This window comes from Mastomys coucha, unplaced genomic scaffold (genome assembly GCF_008632895.1).
Source record: "Mastomys coucha isolate ucsf_1 unplaced genomic scaffold, UCSF_Mcou_1 pScaffold12, whole genome shotgun sequence".
Classification (NCBI taxonomy): domain Eukaryota; kingdom Metazoa; phylum Chordata; class Mammalia; order Rodentia; family Muridae; genus Mastomys; species Mastomys coucha.
In genome coordinates, this window is record NW_022196894.1 from 60,435,097 (window position 1) to 60,455,254 (window position 20,158).

Sequence of the window (20,158 nt, forward strand, 5' to 3'; positions counted from 1 at the left end):
TTTCTAAGTCTGTGAAGAATTGAGTTGGAATTTTGATGGGGATTGCATTGAATGTGTAGATTGCCTTCAGCGAGATGGTCATTTTTACTATATTAATCCTGCCAATCCATGAAAATGGGAGATCTTTCCATCTTCTGAGATCTTCTTCAATTTCCTTTTTCAGAGACTTGAAGTTCTTGTCAAACAGATCTTTTACTTGCTTAGTTAGAATTACACCAAGGAATTTTATATTATTTGTAAGTATTGTGAAGGGTGTTGTTTCCCTAATTTCTTTCTCTACCTGTTTATCCTTTGTATAGAGGAAGGCCACTGATTTGCTTGAGTTAATTTTATATCCAGCTACTTTGCTGAAGTTGTTTATCAGGTTTAGGAGCTCTCTGGTGGAATTTTTGGGGTCACTTAAGTATACTATCATATCATCAGCAAATAGTGATAATTTGACTTCTTCCTTTCCAATTCGTATCCCTTTGATCTCCTTTTGTTGCCTAATTGCTCTGGCTAGGACTTCAAGTACAATATTGAATAGGTAAGAAGAGACTGGGCAGCCTTGTCTAGTCCCTGATTTTAGTGGGATTGCTTCAAGTTTCTCTCCATTTAGTTTGATGTTGCCTACTGGTTTTCTGTATATTGCTTTTACTATGTTCAAATATGAGCCTTGAATTCCTGATCTTTCCAAGACCCCTCACTGCCTTTAATAGTCTTTCTTTGTTTTGTGTATTTGGTGTTTTGATTATTATGTGATAGGATGAATTTCTTTTCTAGTTCAATCTATTTGGAGTTCTGTAGGCTTCTTGTATATTCATGGGCATCTCTTTCTTTAGGTTAGGGAAGTTTTCTTGTATAATTTTGTTGTAGATATTTACTGGTCCTTTAAGTTGGGACCCTTTACTTTCTTCAATACCTATTATCCTTAGGTTTGGTCTTCTCATTGTGTCCTGGATTTCCTGGATGTTTTGGGTTAGGAGGTTTTTGCATTTTGCATTTTCTTTGACCATAGTGTCAATGTTTTCTATGGTATCTTCTGCACCTGAGATTCTCTCTTCTATCTCTGTATCTCCTATTTTTTCTACTTCCATTTTTAAATGTTATATATATTTTTAAAGATTTGTTTATTATTGTAAATAAGTGCACTGTAGCTGTCTTCAGACACCAGAAGAGGGCATCAGATTTCATTAAGGGTGATTGTGAGCTACCATGTGGTTGCAGGGATTTGAACTCATGACCTTCGGAAGAGCAGACTGTGCCCTTACCCTCTGAGCCATCTCACCAGCCCTACTTCCATTTTTAGATCCTGGATTTTTTTTTCAATTACTTCACCCATTTGGCTGTGTTTTCTTTAAGGGATTTTTGTGTTTCCTCTTTCTGTCCTTCTTAATGTCCTCTATCAACATCATGAGAAATGATTTTAAATCCAAATCTTGCTTTTCTGGTGCGTTGGGGTATCCAGGACTTGCTATGGTTCCAGAACTGGGTTCTGATGATGCCATGTAACCTTGGTTTCTCTTGGTAAGGTACTTTTGCTTGCCTTTTGTCATCTGGTTATTGCTGGTGTTTGTTGGTCTTGAAGCCTCTGGCTGGAACTTGTTCCTCCTGTGGGCCTGTAAGCCTGTGTCAGCACTCCTGGAAGACTAACTCTCTCCTAGCAGATCCTGTGCACAGAGTCCTTTGGAACATCCCCAACTCCTGTGTGTAGATGGAGGTAGGAAGGATCGTGTCCGTGCTGCTCTGCTGCTTCTAGGGCCTGTGTGCTCTTGGCTGGTCCTGCTTTAGACAGTCACTGGAGAGAAAATGGAGATCTCACCTCTGCAACTGGGGGTCAAAACACTCCCTGGAGAAGAGCTCTCCCCTGGCAGGGACCTTGCACAGACGGCTGTGGAACAGCCCCACTTTCTGAGTGCAGATGGAAGCAGGAAGGACCCTGTCCCAGCTGCTCTATAGCTGCTGGGTCCTGAGCTGTCACTCCTTAGGCATTTCTTAAAATTAATGACAATTTCCTTTTGGTTCTCAAGGTGTTATTACTCTCTTAGTTTTTCTAAAACAAACGAAGAAAAACAAAACCAAGACAAAAACAAAATAACACAAAAAAACCCCAAAACATGAATTATAATGGAAACTCAATAAACACTACAGAAGTGTGGATAAAATATACTGTGATCCAAATTCATATGATGAGAAAGTGTTAATTATCAGTAATATAAGTCAACCTTGTTTACAGAAACAGTTAAAAGACATTTGTAGAATTCACTAGAGGTTTGTGTTCAATGTTAGAGGAAGGATTAAAGTGTGTTAGAGACTTTGGAGGTCACCTTTTAGAAATAGAAAATTCAGTGTACAATACGAGGAAGGAAAAAAATTGCAAGGACAACCTTATTTTGACACTTGTTCACTGGAAAATAGCCAAGCAATTTCATTTTGACAATGATGTCACTTTGAGGGTGTAAAAATTTATTCACCATTGCATGTAAGAACAAACTCATTAATTACTGCATAGAACAGGATAGGCTTAGGAAGATTTATGACCTTCCATCTCCCATTGTACTGTGTATCGGTGTACAGATTATATTGATCAATTGGATTACCCCAAGCTGTTCTCTGTATCCTGTTCTGTACATTTGCGTGACTATCTGTAAAATGAAATTAGTCTTCAAACATCTTTCCCTGCCTATAACTAGTGAAGCTTCAACTTTATTATCAATTTGAAACAATTGAAAACAATATAATGCAACTTGCTGCAATTTCTAATAATATTTTTAAAACATGGAATCAATATTGAAAGTTCCACCAAAACCATTGTTTTTGTTATAAAATTTAAAATTGAATACTTTTCTTTTGAAATATCATGATTACTAGAACTTCAATGATTTTAAAAATGAAAGGGTCTTTATTTAAACCCTCAGAGGCTATTAAAGTTGCTGTTTCAGGTTAAGTGAGGTACGTAATAAGAAAACTTTCTTTGTAGCATAATCAGGGACTTCATGCAGAGACAAAAATACAAAGGATCCTTGCAAATAATTAAACATCCTAATTCTGGGGACTCTATGATTAATGTGGTGGAAGGCAAAGCACCTCAAGAGTCTTGGAATGTGGCAGTGTGATAATGCCACAGCTGATCTTTCATTGTTCTAGCCGAAGATTAATTATCTCCCTTCCTCTTATAATATCCGTTTAGTGCTTTATAAATTGGATCCAGCTATTAGCACTATTCATTTATTTCCTGTGAAGTTGGTCTAAGCTTTGTCTACTTGAGGATTTAGATTTAATATTACTTTTCATTTCCTTCCTAGCTAAACACTTCATGTGCTTCAAGTAGTTTTATTTTCCTGGCAATCCACCCCCACCTAAAGAGAACCAAACATAATGCACACACTGCTACACTAATACAACTGATCTTTCCTTTCTTTCTTAGTTGCTTTGTAATAAATACATCTCTCATATTGTGATGGCTGAAAGCAAACTATTATGTAATGGGAGGTTTTATGAAAACTTCTGAGATTAGTGCTAGCTCAGACACTTTTTCTTTTGTTAACACATGGATGAAGAGTAGAAATCAGCTGGGATTCATGAGTCACTCCTCTTCTGGAGGTGGGCAGGCACAGGGCACTCAATTGTACTAAGCATGCATTTCATAAGGCACATTTTTAAAAAAAATCTGCTTTCATACTGAGAATTCATAGAATTAGGTTGAAATATGGAGCCATGGGACAGCTCCTCAACCAAGTATTTGCTATATTTCTGAGACAGTTTTCCTATCTGCTATAGATCCCATAGAGAGAGTGAAACTGGGGGTGAGATAAAAGGAGTCATTGTCCCACAATTATATACAGTTGTTTGGAACTAAATGTCATTCGGCTAGTTCTGGATGCAGGTGAACTACTCAAAGCCCAGGTGAGAAAATGATCAGAAGGGAACCAGAAGTTGGATTTTCTAGTACTATAATTTAAAGCCTCAATTCAAACATATTTCTCCCAACTTTTGCATAGTAGAACTAGTTTCTGAGATTAAAACATGATCAAAGAATAAATTTCAGAAGAGGTCATAAAACATAATAAAATGATAGAATAAACTAGAGAAGTTAAAAGTCTAACTTAGGTTCTAATCTCTTTTGAGTTCACTATGCTTCCCAAGGCACATGATTTGTGTGGTAGTTTGTTTTTGTGGAGTCAAGTTAAGAGGGATTTAAATATTGGTTTTAATATTATTAGTTGTGTAATTTGAACAAATAATTTAAACTCTTTAATTAAGTCAACCTCTTTACTAATGTGCAAACACACACACATACACACATACACACACACACACACACACACTCACACACACACACACACACACACACACACACACACACATACAAACTCACAGAGATTGTGCTAGTAAACACAGGGCCTGCACAGGTCTGGGCATGATAACTTATCAGCACTGAATGGGGACATAGACACAAACCCCTCTCCTTAACCCAAAACCTATATCCAATTGATAATGGTTTACAAATGAAAAATTAACTTTCTTTAATGGGGTCTGGCTGTGTATACAAACCATTCTTGAGAACAGGTCCTATGCCCAGTAGGAGATGGGAAACACAAAACTAATAAAAAAAATTATAATTAAATGATTTTATTTATTTACATTCCAAATCTTCCACCCCTTCCTGGTTCCCTCTCTTAGAGTATGTCACCCTATTCTCCCTCCCATTTGTCTCTGGGAGGGCGATTTTCCTCCTCACCCTCCTTCCCCCAGCATACCTTTACTCTGGGTATCATCTCTGCAGGATTCGGTGCATCCTCTCCCACTGAAGCCAGACAAGGCAGTCCTCGGCTATGTGTGCAGGGGTGGGACCACGGACCAGCCCGTGTATGCTCTTTGGTTGTGGCTTAGTCTCTGGGAGCTCTGAAGGGTCCAGGTTAATTGATACTGTTATCACAAAACAAATTCAATGGCATTTTTTGGAGGTTCTTCATCTCATATTGCTTTGCCAGGATAGATATATATATATATGTACATATATATATATACACACATACATATATATATGTATATATATATATATTTAACCTTATAAGCCCTGTTTTGTGTTTTTAAGAGTATTTCTGTCATGTTTGAAATGTGTGTTTCTCTGCATCTATTTGTTTTTCTTATGCTCTGTTTGGTCCTTTTGTTTTCTGGATTGCTTCTTTTCTTTGATCTTATTTTATTTTATTGTAGAAAGATAGGGTGTGGATTTGTAGGGGTGGAGAGGGACCTGGGAGGAGGATGAGAAAGAAAGCATAATCAGAATTTACTATATAAAATAAATATATTTTCAATTAAACATGCTCTATATGTTAGTGCCTTTCCTCCCTAGTACTGCAAGTTGTTTTCTTCAAACTATACATATTCTCAATCATTTGTTGACTTCCTTGTTATCCTTAAGATCCTAAATAGCAGGGCTTCCACCTTTAGAAGTGGGCAGGCTCATTGTTCTGTAGATTATTGATGCTTCATTAAAACTTCTTGTCTAACTGGTTTTTTTTTTACATCCCTTTTCTTCTGATTTCTTTTTTAATCCTAGAGAAATGTATAATTATTTTATACTCTTATGAGTTTCTGTTCTCTTTGTGTACATTCTTGTATTTGGCAGCAAGAAATATTGAGGTCTTATAGGGCAGAGTTTCTATTTTTATAGTGTTGTTTTCTAGTGAGATTATTGTTTAATTTAAAGGATAAATTGCATTTCATGTGAAATGCCTCAAGGAAGAGTTGACAAGATGACCCACGTTTGTAGAGTATATATATATATATATTTTTTTAGCAATTCACTTTTGGTTACCGTCCTTTAGAAATGGGAATGTCCCCATGTTTCTCGTTGGAAAGGTCTCATCTCGGCATTTTCAATTCTAGATGACAGATATACAAAGACATAGAAAGCACAGTCAGAACTTCTGCTTCTGTACTTTTTCTTTTTTCAGAGAGTCCTATTAAGTTTTAGAGGCAAAGGGTGAAGTTGACTTTGTTATGTCAATATATTCATTTGTATTGTTGTGTTTATCTTCTAGAGCACTTAAAGGAAAAGATTTTTTTTCCTGTTAACCTTTTAAAAATAATGAAGTTAGACAGAAAAGGAATGTGTTATCTAAATGTTGGGCAGTTTCTATATAAAGGAGATCTTTTCATTAAGTAGCCAGGGAGACAGTGGGGCAATGAAGTAATAGTCAATCTTTTGAATTTTACCATAACTTGAACATTTTTTCTAGGCATAATTTGAACATGCTAGAAGCTTGGAAGAGTTATAGTTTGAACCTGGGAAGTCTGTCATGGGTTTGTGCTTGTTCTTCAGCATGTGGTGGTACATTGGTGAGGTTCTAGGAATTTGCAACTTATGGTTGGCCATCTTGCTTTTCTCTTTTGTATCTGCTATGGGTTCAACAGCCTCTACTACCCTCTTCTGCTGTTATGGCCTGTGCTCCTCTGCTATTCCTGTCCCTTCACCATTGGTGGAGATTTTTGAAGCACAATATTTTCTTTTTAAAGCTGCTTCTATCAAGCTTTCTGTTATAGTGATATAAGAGTAATATTAGAGTGCACTGAAATCTCTTCTAGCTTTATTGCATCTATCTGCTCTATGTATGTATCTATGTGCCTATGTATGTATGCATGTATGTACGTACGTACAGACGTATGTATGTATCTATCTACCTATCTACCTATCTACCTATCTATCTATCTATCTATCTATCTATCTATCTATCTATCTATCATATAACCACATCTCTCTTACTGAAGAATTATTAATAACTCTTGAAAAGTTTCCATGTTAGTTGGGTGCCTTAGAGTTTTCATTACTGTGAAGAGATACCATGACACCAACAACTCTTACAAAGGAAGGTATTTAATTGGGGATGGCTTACAGTTCAGAGATTTAGTCCCCTATTGTCATGGTGGAAAGCATGATGGCTTGCAGACAGACATAGAGTTAGAGATGTAGCTTAGAGTTCTACATCTTAATCTTCAGGCAGCAGGAAGAGAGACTAACATTAGGCCTGGCTTGAGCATTTGAAAATTCAAAGCTCACTCCAGATGATATATATTTCATCCAACAAGGTCACATCTACTCTAACAAGGCTACTCCTCCTAACAGTCTAATCTTTTATGGGCCCTATAGGGACTGTTTTATTCAAACTACTACATTGAGTGTGCTGGTACATACCTCTAATACTGGTATTTGGGAACTTAAAGCATGAGGATCATGAACTCAAGCCTAGTTTGTACTACTACAACAACAACAACACACACACACACACAAACACACAGACACACACATCAAACAAAAGAACCACAAAGCATTAGGACAACAATAAACAAAGAAATAAACAACAGGTTTTGGTGACATGGTAAGTTACTGCATTTCTTTTCCTTTGTATAGAATTTTATTTTTATTTGTAGCATATAAAATATATTAAAATTAGGTAGTTAGAGGTACCTCATAAATACAAGCATGAAATAAATGAGATCCACAGTTAATAAGTTGAACATCAGATTCATTTATTTCTTTAAAGTATTCTACTTCAAGTGAGAATTTTTGTTGATAGAAATACATCACAGAATAAATTTTTTTCATTTAAATAAGCATTGAAGTAGCTGAAATACAAATAAAGTTCTTCAAGTATAAATGTGTATCATTAAAGAAAAAAAGCATCATGCTAATTTTTAAAATTTAGAAAATGATTGTCATAAAATATTTCCTTATTCACAGAGACATTTTAGCAAGCTCATAAAATAAAGAGGAAAAGAATTCTATCATATCAGTTATGCAATCAAACTACATAGAATAAATAGAATGTGTTTTTGAAAGTTGAAATAATCAGATAACAGAGTTAAAAGAATTCTTGTCTTTGTACTATAATAAATCAGTTCAAACCTTATGCATCAGATTAATGATAATGTAATTAACTGTCGGTGTGAGAAAATTTTCAGATAATGCTGAAATTCTCATTTTAACTTAAGGAACCAAGGTACACGGCTGCTGAGTAGAAGAACATTTTCTTAATTAATGCAAAGTATGGAATTAAATTGCCTGTCTAGGTTCTGCTATTTAAAACTACATAAACATTAACCTCCAAATAATTAGTTCTATGAACTTTTTGTCTCACAAATTCATACAGAAAATCTAATAACTAATTCATTACCAGTGAAATGGGATTGAATAAATGGACTTTAATGGCTACAAATGTATAAAGTTTTCACCATGGAAGAGTCATTCCATCTTTGTCAGGTAGGAGTACATCTCAAGGAGCTACGGCATAGAAATGGAGAGAGAAGTCACAAGGCATGAAGCATAAAATGCCTGGGAAAGAAAAGTATAACACTGCCACAACATTATCAGCCTCCCACTCCTGTGAACTGCAGCAACAAGGGAGGCTCACATTACTGTGTTCTTAGTAAAGGACAGCAGAACTATAAAACCCTGGTTCAGATTCTCAGTTTATAAAACTCTGTGGGAGCTTTACTCGTCACTCGTATAATGTAGTCTGTGGAAGCGTGGCCACAACTATTAGGAACGTTTTTTTCTCAGCGAAATGATTTCTCTGGTTGATTAAATAGAAAACAAAACAAAAAGAAAAAGAAAATTCTTTGAAACTATTACAATGGCAAAGAAGATGGACAAAAAAATTCCTTTGTAGTGGTAGCTACTCTTCCCTTCAGATCATTAGTTGATATAATTCTTCCCTTAGTTGCTATAAATTGCCCCTCCCTTGGGTAATTTTTTCCCCTGTGTTCATGCTAAAAATGATTTTCCCACAGACTGGTGAAGGCCAAACCTTTAGCTCAATAAGCTTATAAATTTACATTTGGTAAGGTATTCTCTTCCTCTATTATAGCTTTAAACCTTGATAAGTGAAATGTCATTTATATGTGCTCTTCTTGAGAAATAAATATATCTGCCTATTGAATTGCAATTTGCTGAAATTAGAAACTGCAAGGTTAATTTTCCAAGTCCTTTGTTTTTAATTACTCAGTTGACATTGGGAATCTCTTCTTTCACTTTTATTTGATTATTGTAAATTCTATCTGAGAAGTGATTTTTTGCCAAGTTGAGACAGTAGGGGCAAATAGCATTGGTAATTAGAAAATTGGGCTCTAATCCTAGCTTTGCTACAAGCTGACTTCTTAGAACTCTTCAGTCCATTTAACTTCCTTGGCTTAATTGTATTCATTAGGAGAATAAAGGGGTCAGATAAAAAGATCTCTCTTGCCTTCACCTTCTGGGTTTGAACCTGCTGTGTGTGATGCTTTCTAGCACAAAGGCTACCTGTACTGAGTGATGTTGTAGATCCTAAACTAAGCTCTTGTTTTCATGATTGTTTTGTACTCAGCTTCCTACTGTTTTGCACTAGTGATACTCATCCAGAATATGTCTTTTTTATATTTAAGTCTTAAAAGCATAAATTGGATCTGTGAACATATCTGACAAATATATATTTATACCTAGGATCCTTCAGGAATTCTATTTATGGTTTGAGTTATATCAATAGGTAAAATACAAAAAGATTATAGTTTCCAGAAGGAAGCAGAAAAGAAACAGAACCCACACGCATAGGAACAAAATAATATACAAGAATCAGCCATAAGAAAGAAACTCAAGGGGGCTGGAGAGATGGCTCAGTGGTTAAGAGTGCTGACTGCTCTTCTGAAGGTCGTGAGTTCAAATCCCAGCAACCACATGATGGCTCACAACCATCCATAATGAGATCTGATGCTCTCTTCTGGAGTGTCTAAAGACAGCTACAGTGTACTTACATATAATAAATAAATCTTTAAAAAAAAAAAGAAAGAAACTCAATATAGTAATATGTATAAATACAACGGAGAAAAGAAAATGCAGCGTGATTGTGAAAGAGAATCTTACTAAATGTGATGAATAGGAAGGCAGTTATGAAAAGTAGACTTTACAACAGAAACTGGATGGAAATGTGTGAGCTGACTATATTAGTTATGGAGCAAGGAACATTATTGTCAGAAGTAAAAGTTAGGTCCTAGTGCAGAAGTGGCTTTGGTTTTATTCCAAGATTATTAAATGTCAGCATAGGGTGGGTCAGTATGAGTAAAAGAAGGTAGACACAATGTGAAAACACGAATGGCTTATTACATTAAAGGCCTGTAAGTTAAGCTTTCTTTGGTCTATATCCTTTGATAGCAATACTCAGTACTGATTGTGGGTTGGCCTGGGACTTTTAACAATGGAATTGAAATAAACTTGATTCAAACGGTGGCTACTAGTAGCCTTTTTGATTTTTCAGGGTGCTCTGCCACCACCATAGGACAATCTAAGGCTAGGTTAAAGGGGAATGAAATGCCCTACCGAGTAGAGATGATATCCAGGTTAAGCCATAAACCACTAATAGGAGACCCGTAGAGTAGATACTCACAGAGGATTGTCTAAGGATACATTGGAGGCTTTTCTTCCTCTTCCCTTTTAGAGTTAAGATGCTACCACTGAGTGACATCTTCCTGTCCAAGGTTTGTTTTTTAATAAGAACGGATGTGGGATAGGAGAGATTGGTGACAAGTCACGTGACATCATCTTAGGCACTGGAAACATTTTAATTTTTATTCTGGGTAAAATGAAAGTGTTATGACGTCCTGTTAAAGAAATAGAGACAAATACATTTTCTACAATGTGAGAACTTGTTGAATAACAATAAATTCACAAAGTAAGTTAATTTTCTTTCTTTGCATTTATTCATCTGTCACACAGTACAGCCTGGCCTCAGTCTCCACTCCTCTTAGTCCTGCCCTTCACCTCTCCTCTACCCTAGATCCACTGCTCCTGTTTTCCTTCAGAAAAGAACAGGCCTCCCATAGATAGATATCAACTGTCTAAGGTTCTGGGCTATCCAGCCTCTTGTTCTTGGCCATCTAAGCAGTGTCCTGCATGAGATTTCTCTCCTGGCATGGGCTTCAAATTAGACTAGTTATTGGTTGTCCACTCCCAAAAGCTCTGAGTTACCATTGCTCCAGCAGATCTTGAAGATAGGACAGGTTGTTGGTCGAAGGCTGAATTGGTTTCCCATTCCTGTTCCTGGAGATCTTGCCTGGATACAGAAGATGGCCCATTCAGACTCCTATCTTCCCTAATTAAGGAGTCCTTTATTTCAATGGCAAGCAATTCAGGATGTAGTCCTTCCTGACTGCCTGATAATCTGGCAGTGACAAATGATGATTCTTTTATTGTTATCTTAAAATACTAACAACGAATTTCAGATCATGTATCACACAGAACACAGTAAATGGATCTGTTGTACTGTGTCCTGACTATCTGCTGGGTCGCCACCAATATGCTACCAGGAGGAAGGCAGGACAGAGTCCAAAACAGGTGTCCACAGCTGATGTCTTCCTATGCTGGACCAGAAGAGTCTGGGACGAATGCTATGGTTCCAGGTCTCCTCTCTGAGTACCCAGGTACATGGAGTTGCAGGGCATGGGGGTTTTCCATGGCCTATGCTTTTCCTCCAGGTGTCTGTGCATCAGGTAGAAGGGGGACAGAGCCCTGCATGAGAGGAATGTGGTCTGATTGGGAGTCGGGGTAGAGAGTACCCAAGGAGTTAGAGGGGAGAAAGACTTCCTCCGGGAGTCTTAGGTGTGGCTCTTCGTCGAAGGCCTTCCCTTCTCCATGGTGATCCTTAATGAAGCAGATCGCTGAGACAATCTTTGCTTGTTTGATATGGATTTGATGGTGGATGTAAATGCATACACTTTATTTGGGGTAAGCCAGGGATTAAATACCTTCTGCAAGAAGGAGTTTCCAGGAAGAGAAGCCTATTGGCTGAAGGCTCAGGGCTGTCTAGATACTTCATTAGCATGGGGAAGAATTCCAGCTGTTAAGTTCTGTAACTCAGTTTCAGCCTCAGTAGAGTGTCATGCTTCCATGTTCAAGAACAGTTATATAGACAGGGAGTGGCTGCACTCCTATTGGTCTCAGATTTCTGAAATTCCTGGGGTCTGAGCTCATTCAACATTGTCAGTTCTTACGTCTGTCTGGTAACATGGCCCCACATGCCCTACATGAATCTACCTCTATAATGTATAGAATGAGTGAAACTCAAAGAGACTGCTGCAGTTTAAGAGGTTTCAGAAGTTGGACTGAGAGAACCAAAAGCAGAGTTTGCACTGCTAACAATGAATCCTGTAGAAACTGCTGCTATAGAGTCTAGGTCCTGAGAGGGTCAAGATGCAGAACATAGATAGCTTGAAAAGTGGTTTTTAGATTTAGTTTGGCAAGCAGGTGGATGTGGGTGGACAAGACAGGCTACATCAACAATGAGGGCTGTAGGAGAGGTGAAGCTCAAGGGACAGTTTAGAGTTCTCTGCCTATTGGTTCCTGTAGCACATACTAGGTGTCACATGATAGGGCTGGTGTGAGGCTGTTGTATTTCAGTATTTAGGTCCATTGTGTTAATGGTCCAGGTAAAGGAGTTATATACTTGGTCTGGCTTACCTTCCCTGTCGTGATTGCTCACATATGTGTCTACAATGTCAATTAACCTCTATACATTTATAGGCTGGCATTCTTTTACTTTGAAAAATAAGTCATTTATCAGTCTTTGCTGCATGAGTGGTGCCAGATAGATAGTGTTGTTAGTTTGTGTAGACACAAACCCAGGAGTGCAATCATCCTCTACCTTCAGGAGAGAGTCAAAAGCTTCTTGCAAAACGAATTCTCTTAGGACAAGGCAGAGCCTGAAAAATCAGTTTCACATAATATGGAATAACTTAGAACTGGAAGAACCTGATCTCAAACTAGTGATAATGTTTCAGTCAGAACTATTATACAATTTTTCACTTTAAAATGTTCATTCTAGCTATTATATACATGGCTACATTTTAATTTTCCCCTGCCTCATCCTTATTCATAACTGTGGATTACAAAGGTGGGATTGGCACTTTATTTGACACATGTACTCAATCATAGCCTTTGTTCATCTAATTTAGGCTTAGGTAGAATTTTCTTGTGGATATAAACATTCACTCTAGCCTTTCATCTTTCTTTGAGAGAATTATTTACATAACCCTTTGTTCAAGCATGACTTCTTTGTGTCAGTCAGTTTTGACAATCTTATGTAGATCTCAAGTTCAAGAGAGTTAGCAACTTTCCACGGGAGTTATAAGTCTAATTCATATTATGAAAGGACATCGAGTATAATAGACATAAGACATCTTAATATTGTTTTATAATTTATATACCTTGGAATTAAAGCAGCTTGGTGAGATGGCTTTCCATACTCTAGAATTTGTTATATTTTGATGACTCTAAGAAGCAAACCTCCCATGATACTTAGTGAAATATCTTACACACAGTAATGTTCACATCCAGAGCATTCGGTCTATATCTCTCTTCTATATTCCAAAGGTTTACTGAAAACAGCAACTCTGCCTGAAAGGAATAATAGTTTATGTTGTTTCAAATGTGAGTGATCATGGCCAGGTAACACAGATTCAATAGACCCTGAATCTTGTGTTCTTCTGCAGAAGAGAGTACATGAATTTGAGTAAATGAAGAATAAAGTCATCAATTAATGTTGTCAATATTGGTAGAAGCATTAGGCAGGTGAGCTATAGAAACAGAAATAACCCTTTCCCAAGGTGTCCTATTTATTTTATAGCATTCATTTTAGGGTTAGTAGAGGCTAGGGTTAGATTAAGTATAATGATGCATTTTGAGATGTTACTTAATAGCCATGAGAATGTTAGGTGATTCATGAAGGTTAAACTGAATAGCTATTTATGTAAAAGTAGTAAGAGAGCCAAAAATAATTTGTTTTTCTATCTTCAGCTCTCCACCTTTCCGTGGTCAACTACCATGTTCAACTTGTCAAGTCAAATAGTCTTTAGGATCTGGTTCTCTATTTTATTTTATTTTTTTACTTTATAATATTTTATGTTTTGAAATAGAATCTTGCTATGTAGTTCAGGTTAACTTTCAACATGTGATCTTCTTTTGCCCAGACTACTTTATTATAGGCATACATCATAAAGATTAGCATAGGATCTTTATATAAGAGTGCTTTTTTGAAAACTTTAAATTCACATGAACTCAAAGAGATAGAGTGCTTACACACACACACACACACACACACACACACACACACACACACACATTTTCTGTTAAGGCGCTGTCAAATGTTGTAGAACAACAGGGCTACATATTAGGACATTTTAGGGAAGGACCTTAATCAAATAGAAATTCATCTTTTCTATCACGGAAGATCTGAAATGAGAAAGATTAGCATGGGCACAGTGGCCTTCTGACCGCAAGGAACCCACTCCTTGTAGTTCTCTGTGCCATTATCTTTTGCCAACATTGTCTTTTTGTACTTCAGAAAGTAGTTCCAAAATTCTTCTTTTCATTTCTCATTCCTCACCCCAAATAGTTCTTAACTTTCACCCCTGATATAAAGAGCAAAGGGAGAGTTAATATTATGTATGCAATGAGAAGCAAGATTGTGATTTGTGGGTGAGCATGTATTTGATACACAAAATCATTTTTTTCTTAGATCATCAAATATAAGGACACTAGCAATTCTGAATTATACTAGAAAAAGTGGGAAAAGACAATGATGAGCTTAAGGACTTAAATGTCAAATTAAAATACTGTGGAAATGATTTGATTGGCTCTTTGCTCTCAAAAAAAAATCTCTTTCCCATGTACACAAATCTGAGATGGCTAAAAAGTAAATCCAGAGTCTTGCTCTATTGCCAACTGAATTAAAATACAAATTTAATTCCCAACCTTGCAGTGTATCTGCTGATAAAATGAAGGCATTGGCTAGGAAATAATGAGATACTGAAAATGTGAATGTGCTCATTGCAGAAAATCCTGTTCAGAAAAAGGGCACTGGACTCCTTAATTCAGGGCACTGGTCTTCTTTGCCTGTGGGAATTGCTCCATCAGGGGAGATCAACAGGGATTTGCCAGAGCATACTCTAATAGCTTTTTTTGAAGCAGGTGACTTTTACAACCCTGTTGATTTAACTCCAAACAAGCCAGCAATCACTTTGTCTTCGAAGCGATAAATAGGTCCCAGTCTTAAATAGTGGGGTTTATATATAGAATGAGTACCTGCTCCCTCTCAAAATTCACAAAGAAGCTGTCTTAGCTACTTTTCTACTACCATGACAAAATACCATGACCAAGGCAACTCATAAAAGAAGGCATTATATTTGGGGATCACAGTTTTAGAGAATAGCAGAGTCCATTACCATCATGATGGGGGCCATGGTGCCAGAAATACAAGTATTATTCTGTAACAATAGAGCAGAGTGCTTTCATTGGATGCAGAGAAGCAGAGGCAGAGGTGCAGAGAGGCAAGGAGGCAGGGAGGCAGGGAGGCAGGGAGAGAGGCAGGAAGAGAGTCAGAGAGAGAGGTAGAGAGAGAGGCAGAGAGGCAGAGAGGCAGAGAGAAAGAGAGGCAGAGAGTCAGGGGCACGGGTAGAGGCAGAGGTAGAGGCAACTGAGAATGCAATGCGTAGGCTTTTGACACCTTTAAGCCAACCCCTAGTGACACACTTCTTCCAACAAGCCCAAACCTCTTAGTACTTTCCAAAAAGTTGTACTAACTGGGGACAAAGTGTTCAAACACATTAGCCTGTGGGAGACATTCTAACTCAAATCACCCAGAAGCTAATCAATATGTGTTTAATAATGTCTAGGAAGAGATTGGGTTAGATGATTAGACTCTTTATTAATTAGATTAGGACCTATTTAAAAAATTATAGTACTTCCTTTTCCATACTACTATGTACAGAAGCAGTGAAAATGTGTTACTTTTGAACCCAGGAAGAAATTCTTAAACAGACATCTAATCTATAGGTATAGTCATCTTGTACCTTCGTCTTCAGAAACTTGAGAAATAAATTTCAGTTGTTTATAAACTATTATCCACTATTTTGTTTTACACACAAATTGATAAGCATAAACAGAATCTTGATATAACATGGTTTACTCCATAAACATATTGTTAAGTTACACACATACACACACACACACACACACACATACACACACATGTATATGTATGTGTTCCTACAGATGAAAGTCTAGAAAATATATTTGGTAATGGATGTTTTTGGGTGTGTGGGGGTGATAGAAGCAAAGAGAAGTTGGATAATATAATATGTGTTGATTTCAGTCCATAAAACACTGACTTTGGATTTTGCAAAAAACCTCAGTGGACTGAAACGGGTTCTAACAATTTTTTTTTTTTTGGTTAGATGAAGCAGACAAAAATATGATCTTCATAAACATAAGTCCAAACTGTCTACAAATACTGTAGATGAAGGGATAGAAAAACTTACTGCACTGATAATAGTAACTGGCACATACAAGACAGCACATACATTAGTAATCAGATATACTAATTAAATGCTTGTAAAAGTGAAGCATTGTCAGGTACTAAGATACCAAAAAGATAGAGTACAATTGAAGTTGAATTTATTATGTTCTCAGTTATTCCTGTGGTGAAACTCTTTTCATATCCTGAATTTCAACGGAGGGAAACCAAACCAGGAGCTCTAACCAAGAGGGAACCTTGGAGGCAGTAGCTGATGTACAGGCTTATGCTGGAGTGTTTAGTATTTATTGGCATAATCCTCATAGCCTGATCAGTCTGTTTTTTGTTTTTTTTTGTTTTTTTTTTTAAATATCACCTTGTATGACCAGCCCAGGGATAACAACATCCACGATGGGCTGGGCCCTCCCATATAAATCACTAATTAAGAAAAGTGTACTGCAGGCTGATCTTATGGGGAGAATTTCTCAATTGAGGCTTTCTCTTCTCAGATGACTCCAGCTTGTGGCAAGTTGACATAAAACTGGTCACCACATTATGTAAGATCTGCTCGTTCATCCTGGGTGAGTTCATAGGACAGATATAGTTCTATTTCTGTTAAGAATACATTTTGAGTTCATAGGACAGGTATAGTTCTATTTTTGTTAGGAATATATTTTTGAGTTCATAGGACAGATATATTTCTATTTTTGTTAGGAATACATTTTTGAGGTAAGACTAAGAATAATAGGGTAGGTACATGTGGTACTTGGAAACCTAAAACATATTGAGAGTGGGTTCCAGGCCAATGCATAGTATGAATAAATATACTCAACAACTGAGTATACCCATATATAATGTTATTGTCCAATGGAGTTCAGGTTCATTATGGTTGGAAAGGAACAGGAGCTACTGAAATGACTTCTACCTTGTGAAATAGTAACTCAAACAGCAATAGTAAAGGAAAAAAATTAATCCCACTATCTAAGACCTGAGGTATGCAAAAGCAGTGATATTTTTTATATTTTTAATTTGCCTACTTGGCCAGAAAAGAAGAGATGGGGTGTGGAAATGATGTTAGTACAGACTTAAGAAGATAGCAAATAATATTACTACAATTTTTTTACTAGATATAGTTTGTAATTGGAGAAAATTAAAAGAAAAAGCTTGGTATGATACACAGCTATTGATTTGGAAAAGTTTTCATTTTGCCCATTTTTTCCTTTTAAGGATACCAGGCGGTGGTGGTGCATGCCTTTAATCCCAGCACTTGGAAAGCAGAGGCAGGTAGATTTCTGAGTTCAAGGCCAGCCTGGTCTACAGAGTGAGTTCTAGGACAGCCAAGGCTACACAGAGAAACTTTGTCTTGAAAAACAAAAAAAAAAAAAAAAAAAGAAAAAAAAAAGAAGAAGGAGAGAAGCCATTTATTTTCATTTGACAACATCAATAATATACTTTAATTAAAGCATCACAGATACCCCAGCCATCCTACACTAGGTCATAATTTAGTTCTCAGAAACTTTGGTTTGTTTTCCTTTGAATGACATCACATTGGTCAATTAATTGATTCTTAGATCTAGTGAACAAGAAGTAGCAATTACTCTAGATTTTTTAGTAATAAGTTTGTGTTGCAGTAGGAAGAACATAGTCCCAACCAAAAAATTCACAGCCTTCTCTATCAATAAAAATTCTAGAACCCAGTAGCATAGAACTTATGTTAGCATCTTTTGTAAGTTGCTGGACAAGTTGTTCCATTAAATCATTCTTAACACCAGGAAAGAGGCACAGTATTATGAATAGCACTTTGGATTTCTGAGATGTCAAATTCATTTTTTTAAATAAAGGTTTGTTTATTTTTTAACATTATGTGTATAAATGTTTTGCCTGCACATATTCCTACATACCACATGCATGCATGCCTGGTGCCCAGCAAAGGCCAGATAAGGGCATTGATTCTCCTGGAGCTGGAGTTATAGACAGTAGTAAATCATGGTTTGGGTGATAGAAATCAAATGCAGGTTTCCCCAAAGAGCTGCAAATGCTTTTAATCACTGAGCCATCAAGAAGACGCATATTCTTTATTTGAGTATGGTACTCCATCCCATTTAATAAGCCACCAAAATATGCTGCCAGTCTTGAGTAGGTCACTAACTAGAAAATGTTCAAAAGCAGGTACATGCTTCAGTGATAGTTGATATGTAATTTTACCAATACAGTCTAACAAGATGATGTTTGAAGTTCTAATAGTAGGACCTTTAATTGTATCATTGTGTAGACTCTTAATATTATGAAGTGAAGCCTTTCCATTGTCTGCAGATATTTGTCCTTATGAGAAGCTGTGTTGCATTTGTTGTTGATATTATTGGAGAATAATTAGTCAACCATGGAACATTGAGTTACCATGTATTGTACACTACCTACCTAACTCACAGAGCAGCACTCCATTAACCAAAGAAAATAATGTATATGCGACTTAGTTTAATAGGATCCCACAAAGCACAAGTCACATGGAGCAATGGCCTTAATGAATGCTTTTTGCCTGCATGCTTTCTATTCCAGGTCTTTGATCTTCTAGCCTGCACCCATGGCCTCAGGAATAAGACTGCAGGGTCAAGTGACACATGAAGTCAATACTGGAATCAAGAGATGGATGTGAGAGCACCATCATCTATCTACACCTGGGGATGCTGAGACTACATTGGTGTGATATAAAAGGTGACACTCTGCCAACTTGGGCATTTTATGCATCAGAATAAGCTGGCAAATAAGACATTTACTATACTGATTGGGTGGAAAAAAATCAGACTGTTGCCAGGAAGCTGTGGCTCATGCCTTTAATCCCAGTACTTGGGAGGCAGAGGCAGGTGGATTTCTGAGTTCAAGGCCAGCCTGGTCTACAGAGTGAGTTCCAGGACAGCCAGAGCTGCACAGAGAAACCCTGTCTAGGGAAGAAAAATCAGACTGTTCCTCTCTGTAGAAGGAAGAAAAAGTGGTATGTCTGGAACAGAGGAGAGCCATCAGGTCATCTTTAGTACAAACATCCAGAATGATTAAAGTCAGCAGAAAACTGCAACTCAACTGAAATTGGAAAAGTCATGGTCCAAAGCCTTCTGGGAGGCAAGTTTGGGTCACCCTCTCAGGTATGAAATTCAAACCAGCTGAGGGCAAAGGAAATACAAAACAGATAGTTGAAAAGTGTAGTTATAGAAATATTAGCTATGGATATTAACTAGTAACAAAAATAAGGGTTGTAATTTTTATATTTTTTGTATGTATTTTTTGAGTGTTTATAATGTTTCATGTATCTTGTTATTTTTCTTTTGTTAATAAGTTGTACTATAAAATACTAAGTATTTAAGTTACAATAAATCAAGAAGAAAGACCGACTTTATTTAGAGATTATCTACCGTTTAAGGAGATGTGTCCCATTCATTGCCCATTTGACAAAGAGTGGACTGTGCTGGTTAACTGCGTCTATGAACTTGGTTATAATTAGGTGATCAGTTCTTCAGACAAGCATGGCTTTGGATACTTCTGTGAAGATATTTTTAAGGTATAGTTTATACTCCATTCTGTAGACTAAGTAATGTAGACTGCTTTCCATACTAACTGAGTAGACTTCAGGTATTCAATTGAAAGCCATCAGGGAAAAGATTAAGGGTGTCTGAAAATGAGCCAGCTTTGCCTCTGGATGGCTACAGACTTCTATATGGCAAAATGAGCTTTTGCTGGGGGTTTTCCATGTTGCGGTCAGACTTTGAAGATTTCATACTTGCCAGGCCTTATGGCTTCATAAATGTGTTTCTTTAGCTAAATCTTCATTTACTTGGAGAGTATTAATACAGCTGGCAATGTTGGCC